An 11446-nucleotide genomic window follows, 5' to 3' on the forward strand; every position below is an offset into this window, starting at 1 on the left:
ATAATGGAAATGAAATAAACTACTTAGCAGAAGATTGTAGTGGAAAATAGAAGAAAAGCGACAATCACCAATACTCTGACGCTTCCCTGGCAACGGCGCCAAAAAGATGGTGGGCCCTAGTATTGTAGCAATAATGCTACAACTCCTGGAACTCCCTTCTTTAATTTTATCAACCCGGTAGTTCGTAACAAACTTGGAAGCGACGGTGCTTTATGCACAAGTACTAGCTCTTGCCGCAGCTGTCACTTGGTCAGCTGGCACAAGTCCGCTAGGAGCTTAAGCCAACTTCTATGAGCTCTTAGAAGAAGTTTTTTAATTGATGGATGAAAGCTAACTCGAAGGAAGCTAACCTAATTGCAAAAAGAAACTGAAAGCCAAAAACGAACGCAAACCCTAGCAAACCCTAATTCTACTAGCTAGTCCTACCGATGCAAAGGAGAGCATGCAAACTACCGAAAGAGATGCCATTACTTCTAAGAAAGTAAAATGCATGTGTCTAAGTTATCACTATCTGAAGAAAACATCTTTTTGTATTTTTGTTTAAGTGATTAGAATTATCATGCATGTGCTTTTAACTGGATTTTTACTGTGCAGGGGTGGATCAAGGAGGAGAAATGCTTGGAAAAGGTTGGGAAGACTCGGAGAGGGTCTAAGGAGTCCCTAACACCCTTCCAGAGAGTTTCACAAAGTTTGGCTATCAAGAAACCTCATTTGTGAGCTTCTACAGGAAGTTCTGTAATTCTTCTACACGATGTTTCGTTATTGGGTTTTTGACTGATAGGTGAGTGGGAGAGAATGCATGAATGGGTAGGGAGGTAGGGTAGGGGCCTGGAATGACCCAATGACTGAGGGATGAGGTGATGAGAGGGTGTGGAAGTCTAGCTTTCATCAAAGAAGGTTTAGGCAATGGAAAGGCAAGAAGGTAGAGTTACGTGGCAAAAGAGCAGATGGGAGATGAGGAAACAGACTTGGTGATGGAGGAGCTGATCTGGACGAGGCTCAGATGAACAAGGAGGTGATGAAGGTGCCCTGCATAGTGTTTACATGATCAAACCAACTACGTCTTGCATACAATCAAAATATTAGATGATCTATCTAATAGTTTAATGAGATTAGTGAACATCAACCTTATTCATGACAAGAATCACGTACAACATGTGACGAAAACATTATCAAAGAGATATAAGCGCATGACTAATTCCTAACAATCCATCCTAAACATAAAAAGCTACTTCAACCATCAAAAGCAACCTAAGTAACAAAGTACGAATTAAATCTAAAGAGAAGACTTTATTTTAAGAATGCAGCGAACACACATAAAGATAAACAAGGGAAGTACTGGGTGCTTGAGATGGGCCCAAACCCAAGAGCTACAGCCTGCTAAGAGAGATTTAGAGCTGGTGAAAAGCTGGATTCATCTTTATTAATCAAGAATGAAGAGTTACATCAAAACTTTCCACAAGGAGAGCTTGAGAATGAGCTGAAAGCAAAGCTAATCTATTGCCTACAAATCGAATTAGAAAATGACTACAAAAAGGCTATGAAATGACTAACTACTAGCTACTATCTACTGGCTAACTAGCGAACATCCAGTGGCTAACCAAAATGAGGCCCTAAGCCTTCTTATTTATACAAATTGAGGACCCAACAGTCCTCCTAAACCTTAGGGACTTGGCTGCCCAAGACTTGTAGTTAACAACAGTCCTACTTGACTTGCTTGACTGCCCTTGTGTTGATTGATTCTGTGGCCTTTGAACTCCGAGATGATGGCGGAGAATTCGAGGTAAGGGCCCATAAATGAAGGGGACACCTTCCTATAAATCCTCTCCCTTGTTCTCCCACGAATTTGGCTGCCAAGTGCTCATTAATACCTTCAATTTTGTCTCCAAGTTGACCAAAAATGCTACACAAAGCACCCATTAGACTTGTTCGCATAATGACAAACCAAATTCACTCTATTAGCATAAATATAATCAAAACATGCAATAAACTAATGAGAATGGTGGATTAAGTCAAATTAGGAGGTTGAATGAGCCCAAATAATTGTCCATTTTTGGGGTTCATCAGTCTGGGAAGAAGGATTGGCTACTAGATCTGTGTAATGCACAATCCAGTCAGGCAGTTGGCTGCTGGGAGTGCGGAATGTGCAATTCCATCGAGGAAGGATTACTGGCCCAAGGAAAAATTTGCGTGATTTCTTGGGCAAGGAAGCCACTATCCTCCTAAAATTTGAAAAACAGTCTTGGAGGCCAGTATTGCATAAGAATGTGAATTTCTAGAGAGGAAGGTGAGCCTTCCTTCCCCTGATTGTTCAATGTAGCCTTGGTGAAGGTAGAGCCTGGGCCAAGGTTGGCCCAACTCGCCAACGAGAAACTGAAAGAAAATAAGATAGTAAATGCATGGCGACACTAAGGGATAACATAAGTGATTGTGAGTGCATGCAAAACATGAATGAAATATTCAACAAACATATCAACATGCATGTGGGTGAGGGAATTCGTTGGTTGGGCGAATGTCTGTGCAAAATAGTTTCATGGATGCGAAAACAATGAGATAGCAATGAAAACTGAAACAAAGCTAGGAAAATCTAGTATACATGTAAATGATAGCAAGCATTAAATGAAATCGAGACAAAAACACCCACATAAGGGAATACACAAAGAGTGATAGAAATCTTGAAAAAGACAAGTTGAGGCAACTTACCCATGAATAGGTGAGTTAGATGAGTCGAAGGTTCTTGGATTTGCTTACGGATGTCAAATCTCCAAGACTATTGTGAATGAAGGATCTCTGATGTGTCGAATAAATATGTTTCGTCTGATGACACACATGACATAAATATAGGAAAACGTGACACTTGGAGGGAACTTCTAAAACAACTTTGCATATAACCCTGACTACTAAAAATAGCTCCCTGAATCATGGGATGCCTTTTGCATGTTGTCTCTTACTATTACAGGAAGAGCAAGTCATGTATGTATGCTAGTCAAGTTTCATTGGTCCCCAGTGGAACTGGTCAACTAGATTTTTTATGCATGTAGTTGCTCACCTACTTGGGAAAACGTGCATTCCTAGTTGGGAGCTCTGCTAAATGCCTAGGACGATTCTACAATTTCTGGATAGAGCAGCTGACTGTTGCCCAAATTTTCACAAATCCTTGGCTAAGCAGCCCTGCTGGGGAAATTTACACAAATCCTGCTCAGAGTGTTGGCAGGCAGGATTGTTCAATCTTGGAGGCCAGTAGTTTGCCAGAGAGGCTTGTGCAATTTTTGGAAGGAAGACTAAATTCCCTCCAAAAATGTGCAATTTTCAAGGGGAAGCTATCAAGGTTGCAGCTGGACCAAGTTTGGCTAAATAGCCTGTGAGGTGAATGGATTGACTATGATTGCGAGGATGCCTTTGTGCAAGGAAAACACTAAAGCTTGAGTACTTGACAAAGCAAGACAAAGTGTTGTGAAAGGTTGGTAGGGAGGCTCCAAAACAGGCGTAGGAAAAATTTTGGAGGGTGGTTGTAGCCGCTAAAACACTTGGTGACATACTGGTAAAACTCTAACTCTCCGCATGGACCTTATTTGTGAAAAGAAAGTCTAACACCTCCGAAAGTATTGTTTAGCTCTCAGCTCATCTTGGCTTCGCATTAGCTTGATTGTGAGATGCAACATCTACCAAATCCTTGGTCAATTGACACATATTCCAAGCCAAGAAAACATAGTTGTTTCAATTGGGGTTGAGGGGTATATAAGTGCACAAGTAGTATAGTCGTCAGAGTCTTAGGTTCATCTCTAGTGTTGCTCCACTTCCAGCACCCCTGGATAGTACCCTGATGGAATCACATAGGATCACAAGAGTCACTTCACTACCAGCAAGCCTAGTCAGTACCCCAATGGAGTTACTTGCATCACCTACCTTCATAGGAACCCTTTCTCTTCTTTCGCCTTATTCATTTTTCATTTTTGAATTTTTTTGACTTTTCATTTTTTTCATATTCATTTTCACTTTGCATATCACTTATTCATTTCAAAGGTGAAAGAGGGATCCCGACTTACTGAGATCAGAGGAGGTTTTTCTAGCAAAGAAGTATTTTATTGTATCTCTGACGTGTCTATTAAGGTTTTCACCCTCACCTTACTCTACTTGACTGAGCTGACAAGGGTTAGCCTAAAAGCAACCAACTAGAGAAGGTGACAATTCTTAGTGTGCAAGCGTTTTGTTTTCACCAGGGTTCACTTTGAATAGTATGTCTTTTCCTTCGACTTAACATGGACTAAAAGTAACAAGCTCATCATATAAGGGCAAGATGACAGATAACCAAGTAGTGATAGATGTACAATCCCTCTTTTACTTTACCCAGCTTGCTTCAAGAGTCATACATGGTTTCATGCAAAACTATCCTACGAATGAAACACGAAAACTGACAAACAAGAAAGAAAAGTAAGACCACAAGAAAAAGTAAGATAAAAGTAAGTAAACAAACAAGAAAATGAAGGATGTAAGAAAAGAGCATGCAAGAAATCAACTGAAAGAAAACACTACTCCTACTCCTACACTAATGGTGCATGGGCCCGATCATGTGAAGTGATACTTCCAACGTAGCCACTAGCGCATTGGTAGACCCATGTTGGTTAAGGTTTTGTCTGCAAGCAACCCGATTGTGTGGATCAGCAAGTAAGAAATATATAACAATGAAGATAGCCACACTTCGTGTTTCAAATTGCCCATGGGATACAAGTGAGTGCACGTGTATGACGAGCAATCCATGGACTTACCATGGTGGTGTGTGACACTACATGCAACTTTCATTCATCAACACACTCTTAACTGTGGCATGCAAGAAAATGAAAGAAACAAAGTTAACTTTTGTCGAAAATGAGTACTTGCAATGTAAGACCCCTCCAATGCATGAGTAATTGGATCACGAAGTTCAAGTGGAGGAAGTTTGATATGTGTGTGAAATTCATCTTCAATGCATGCAGATGATTGACGAGGAGCCTTGGGTGATTGAAAAATTTCATATGGTAGTGAGACTAACCCCAAGAGAGTGAGGACTTGACATAACCATCAGCTTAGGATGAAGTTCCTCGACAGTCTTCAGTGTCTCAAATTAATCATCAGATAAATCATCATAACCCGGTGGCTTCGAAAGATGAACTACGATAGATTCATGACCATGATAAAAAATGGAAGTAAATGGATCACGACCGCCATGATCAGAAAAATCACTGAATTCTTCAGCATCCTCATGATCAAATACATCAAATAGATGGGTAGATGAAAAGCGAACAAACTCATCCTCCTTGTTTCTAGAAAAGACAAATGAAGGATCAAGTGGATTTTCAATGAGTAACTTATCCTCTCCATTTTTGAATGATGGACTAACATCTGGTGAGTCCTACGAGTGATCAACAATGGGTCCATTCGTGGATGAAGACACATGCAAAATCATGGATGGTAGGTTCACCAAAGAGGTTACGAAAGAATGGAGGGGGCTCAGATGGAAGTGAGTCATCCTTCACCGAGTGCTGATGCTTATGTTCCCACTCATACTCTACATGAATGACATCGCATGTTGGTTATGCAAAACCAAATTCGTCAATGGGTTGCTCCTCATTCACAACAGGTGAAGATTTCGGCATGGACAAACACAAGACAACATCATATAGACGAACACCCAAGTGCAAAGATGGAGGTCATAAACAAGCATGCATATGAGAAATCAAAGGATTCACAAGTAAATTTACGCGAAAGTTGAGTGAAGTGATGTTGGGAGAGTGTGAAGGATGAACAGGTGTGTGAGCATGCTCTTTAGCATCACTTGGAAGTTGTGGAGCTGTTGAATGAGAAGAAAGCAGATAGTCAATTGAGATAGTATCCACATCCACATGAGATTGCATAGCTCCACCAATGAAGAATGTTGAGTGAGGGTTGATCTCAACATTTATCTTGGGACGGGAAGATTTCTTAAGGAAGTACTCAAATCGGTCCCAAAGATAAGAAAATTTCATCTCGCTCCTTGGAGCTTGAATTTGCAAGTCATGGAAGCGCTACCAAAAATCAATAATTGATTCATGCAGAGCCCTCCATTGTTGTAACAATTTTTGGTCAAGATGGTCTAGATCAAAATGAGAGATTGTATCTTCAATGAGATCACAAAAGTGCTCAAATGAGTGCACAGTGTCAGCCAGTAGGCTAAGCACCCAACAAAATGGAGATTCACAAACTATATATGAAAGAAGAAAACTGGCTTGTTTGTTAGAAAACTCATCTTCCTCATGAATCATGGAAAGAATCTTATGTAAGTGCTCAAGCTAGGCCACTTCACCTTCACCAACATACATGTGAGTGGAGGCGGTATTGAAAATATTCTCCATGATGGAGACATCTTCACGATTTGAAAAAAACGCGGGGGAAGAAGAGTGCGAGACTCCATGAAAGATGTGAAAAGGTTCAAAACTGGATGAGAGCACACAACTTGTCATCATGGACTCCTTCTAGCGCTAGAAATTTTGATGGTGCTAGACCTGCCAACATGTCAAGGAGATCTCCCCGGTAAGAAGTCCCAATTAGACCTCATACCATTTGGCGTAGTGTTATAGACATTTTTGTGCCTAACAGCATGAAGCATGAAATGTCAATAATCTAAGGGATCCAAAGTCCCTAAACATGTTGTTCTTACCCTTAGAGGAACAAGGTCAACAAACCACAGCACTGAAAATCAGTTCTCCGCCTGAAAACACTCAAAAACAGGCTATTTCTGGATCATGTCAGCTGCTCCACTGAGCATCTGCGCTGAATGTCAACTGCTCCACTCTGTACCTACGCTGAATGTCAAAACTAATGAAGGCTACCTGCGCTGGGCGAGATTGGCCAAGTGGCACAGTCATTCTGCAAGGTGTCAATTGCCCAGGAAGCTTCCAAACTGACACTTGGGTCAAGGAATTCGCCTTGTGATGAGTAAGAGGGTCTTGATCTCCAAGTGGAAGCAAGAAGCTCCAAGTGGACTCAAGAACTGAAGATTAACTAAAGTGGGAGAGGACACTAGTCAGCTTCATGCCAGTCTCAAGATGACTCATCCTTTCTCCAAATCTCCTATATATAGAGCTCTCTCATGAGGTCTATAGAGGCTGGAATTTTGTGCAAGTAAGGAAGTGTTGTTGGTTTGTGTATAGAACTATTGGGTGATTGCTTGAAGGAGGTGAAGAGGAGATTTCTTTCTGCTGGGAGGTGTTGCTGGATTGGGCCTATTATGGTTGTAACTCTCTCAGAACTTTACTTCTTCCATTAATAAAGTATTTGAGGTTCTTTTATATGCATGTGTCTCTATGGTGAATTGATTCTTGTATATTTGATTTATGCTAATCCCTGAATCGATTATGGATGTATGCTTCTTGTAGTTTCCTTTTCTTGTGCTTTTACAGGATCTTTGTGTAGCTGGGCCGGTGAAAGAGCAAGGAGCTAGGAGAAAGCAGCAAGGAGTGAAGATTGGATCAACAATTAGCGCAAGATAACGGTTAGTGGATCATCCTTCTCTTCTCTCTCTCATCTCATAAAGAAGTAATCTTGAATAGTTGTGCATTCAGTTGTTGCTGAGGTACTATCACCCTTAGAGTGGGATAGGGTGATTCCGTATTGGATACTTTTCCCAACAACAAATTGGCGACTCCGCTAGGGATCGTATCTTGTTGGTTGTTTGTGTTTTTGCTATTCATTTCATAAACAAAGGGAGTACCGAATCGAAATGTGTTTGAATCCTTCAAATACAAAGTAGAGGGCAGCTACTCTAGCTCAGTTTCTGGGCAAGTTTATGATTTGAAGAGGTGATCCACAAGGACTCTAATAAGCTCTTAGTGATAGATTTTCATCCTCCTTGTCATCCCTTAGTGTGTCCTTGACTGATAGCTTCTGATTTGAGCAAAAACTGTGAATGTTTTAGCAATCTATGACCCGGAAACCACCAGAAACGAAAGTTTCGTTCTTCAGTGCATGCTGTACAAAGGTTGTTTTCATTTCAGCGCAGTTCCCGAAGGGGCTACCTGCACTGAAGGTCAAACAGGCAGTGTTCCACCAGCTCTGGACCAGTCCTGCCTTGTGCTGCTGGGGTTTCCTGCTGTTTCTTGCCTTGTTTTCACTCTTGTTTTTGTTGTTTGTTACCAGTCAATAGGCCTATCTGAAACCAACTTTCCTTGTCACTATTCCGCCTCGGTTGTATAAAGAAACTGTGTTTGTTCTTTGTGTATTTCTTGTACATTTACAGTTTCCCATAACGAAAGTGAACTAGTCTTGTTGTGGCCTCTTAGATCTAGACCTGTGATAAAGTGTCGTTTTGATCTTAAGAGTTAGTTTGTTTGATGTTCATAGCTGATTGAGCTTTTTCTTTCGTCATATTGGTTTGAATTTATATATTTCTAGTGTCGAAACAAGTAAATCTTAAGGTGTCTTTTGATTTTGGACAAGCTTGTTTGCTTTCTCTTGAGATTGAATTCAAAATTATACAACAGCTTTCTTTTTGCTTTTCACCAACATTAAGAAAGAGAAAAGAAATACTTGCATCTTTGAATTTTGCGTGTAAGTTTGTATGTTGATTTAAGGAAAAAGTGCATTAGCGAGTGCTCTTTGATCTATGTGAAAATATTTTGTCTCTCTTTTCCCTCAGTAGTTAAGATTTTCATAAGTCGAAAAGATTGAAAAAGCTTTCTTCTCATCTTAGACTGCATTTAGGAATTTTTATCAATAAATCTCGTGGTGAACCTTAAAAGGAAAACTTTAAAAACATCAACTTAAAATATATTGAATGAACCTAACAACGTCTTGAAACCTAACGCAAACATCTAGAGGTCTAAGCTAGAGACGTGTTCTGGTGTCGTTAAACATAGTGACTGTCGATCTCGACGAAGGTGGGTGATTCCTCCTGAGAGTTGGTGGCACTAATACGGACTTGTGCTCCCACGTACCGTCACGTATATATTGGGAGACCCCTATAGGAATAAAGCCTTTATCCAATAGGAAACCGTGTCAGCCGCCCTACTGATCGCAATGCAGTGAACACAGCATTCACGAAGATCGACCACCCGTACCGTAAAACGTATTTTGTGGTTTTACGAAAGGTTTGGCACACCCTCTGCCTAGATCTCTAGAGCCGTTTCTTTTGGCCTTTTTCAAACTCTATAATTGAAAAAGTCCAACAGAGCATTTGTCACTTCGGGCTTGTTAATACATCGAAGGAGACTAGAGTCATCTTTAGCTTTTTCTCGACTCTTAAAAAGTGAAAAAGCAAGTTGTGTCTAAAAGCGTCTAATAAAATTCATTCAATTCGGAAACAAAAATTTCCCCTTTTAATATTTTAGTTGATCGAGTAATCTGCAATCGTGGAAGAAAGTCAATTGAAACCCCGTCATTCGCGGAGGCTTACTGATGAGCCCCAATTTTGGTACAATTTGGGCTCATTTTGGCCTATTTTGCTTGCTCAAACCATTCATTTTTATTGTTTATGCATACACTTCTTAGTTTATTCATGTTGTTTGTAGGAGAAAGGATAGGCACTTTATCTACGTAGCTAATGCATTGTGATTCCAGGTTTTGGCATTAAAAGGGAGCAAAAGACAACGAAAAGGTGGCAAGGAAACAATGAGTTGGCATTGCTGACGTAAGGAGAGGTTGTCCACGGTCTTGGGGGACATTCCTCGGGATCCTCACCAAGAACTCCAAGCCCCACTCCATCCTCCCTCTGAGCTTAATACACGGCCAGCTGTTCTACAGGAACAACAGTTCAAAACTACTCTACAGGAAACAGCATTTATGATCATCCTACAGGATTAGCAGTTAAACTATAGATTGAACAGCCGAGCTCCTAGAATCATGGATACTTGTTGGAGAATCATTTTGTATAAGTATATAGGCCTTAGCCTTGGTTAGGCTGTTGAAACTCTCGTGTTACTATTGTAATTTTGGAGCACAGCTCAAGTTTTGTTCTCTTTTGTAAGCCAATTTGGCATGATATCAGATTATGAATAAAGAAGACAGTTTTTGATCTAGTTCTGAGTTTCTTAAGGAGACTATAGCTCTCAGGTTAGGGCCCAACCTGAGAGCCATAGATCCCCTCTGCTGTAGTGTTGTTCCCATTTCATTTCCAGCACTTTGAGCTTTTCATTTGTACATGCAATTCGAATTACAGGTTGTTGAGTTGGTCTTTTTCATGAGTAGATAGGATTTGCTTATGGTGAGTTTGTTTACAGTCGTTTAGTGTAGCAGAGGATAGATAGAGTCCATTGGAGCTCCAACAAAAAGGCTGTTAGGACTCACTGCCATATTTCTTGAAGATTGGGGTGCAGCCCATAGCTAGCCACCAAAAACACGCATTTCTTCACTTGATGATTGCTGCAATACAGTCACTGTTACGTTAGATGCTTCCTTGTCATCCACTCATGCACTACACTCCTTTACCACAACTTCATGCACATTCTCCTTCGCGTTTTTGATTGTTGATCATTGAATTATGAGCACAGGTAGTTAGGTTTATGCACTTTCGGTTTGATAATAGTCATAAGCATTTGTTACATTTACACTTCTCCCTCTTGGCCCATTACCTTCTCCTCCACCTTGATCACACATGCACACACATCTTCTCGACCTTCACTCTGCTCTGCTATCTCTCCAAAGACTTTCACTCCTCGCATAGCTCCATTCTCTAGCCCTCGTTGTTGACCTAGTCCTCCATCTTCCAACCTACTCCCTTCATTCACTCCCTATCCCATTCCTTCACTTCGAAATCCATCACCAGCCTCATCCCCACCTTGCACATCTCCCCCTACCATTCCATTACTCCTCCATCACTCCAACCACTCACGGTAGGTCATCCTGTAGCCATTTGTAGACATCCTGTAGAAAACAGAGTATCCTGTAGGATCCTCCACAACCATCCTGTAGGAGGCCACTCTCTCGGTTGCTGAGCATCTGAATGCGAGGAACCCCTGTGGATGGATGCTAAGGATCCTTAGGGACCTCCCCTAGCCTTCCCAACCTGTCCCACGCTTTCCTTCCTTCTCCATCCCATCTGCACAACCAAACCCTAATTAGCACACAATCACAATCATTCCACACATTTAAAGGGAAAATACAAAAACATGTCTTTTATGAGGCAAACAGCTTAGATCCATGCATTTCCACTTATTAGAGGTAACAACAGCATTGGTAGAAGTTTCCTGCACATTCCTTGCAGTATAGAGGTTAGACTAGTTAAATTAGGGTTTCCTAGGTTTACATGCTTTGATTTCCAAGTAGAGTAGTTTTCTCTGAGTTAGCTTTCATCCATCATTGATAAAGCTTCTTCTGTGAGCCTATAGAAGTTGGCTTGAGCCCTAGCGGACTTGTGCCAGCTGACCAAGTGACAGCTGCGACAAGAGTTAGTACTTGTGCATACAGCACCGTCGCTTCCAAGTTTGTACGAACTACC

The sequence above is a fragment of the Pinus tabuliformis genome, chromosome 7, assembly GCF_031772625.1.
Source record: "Pinus tabuliformis cultivar Carrire ecotype Pingquan chromosome 7, CPIR1, whole genome shotgun sequence".
Taxonomy (NCBI): Eukaryota; Viridiplantae; Streptophyta; class Pinopsida; order Pinales; family Pinaceae; genus Pinus; species Pinus tabuliformis.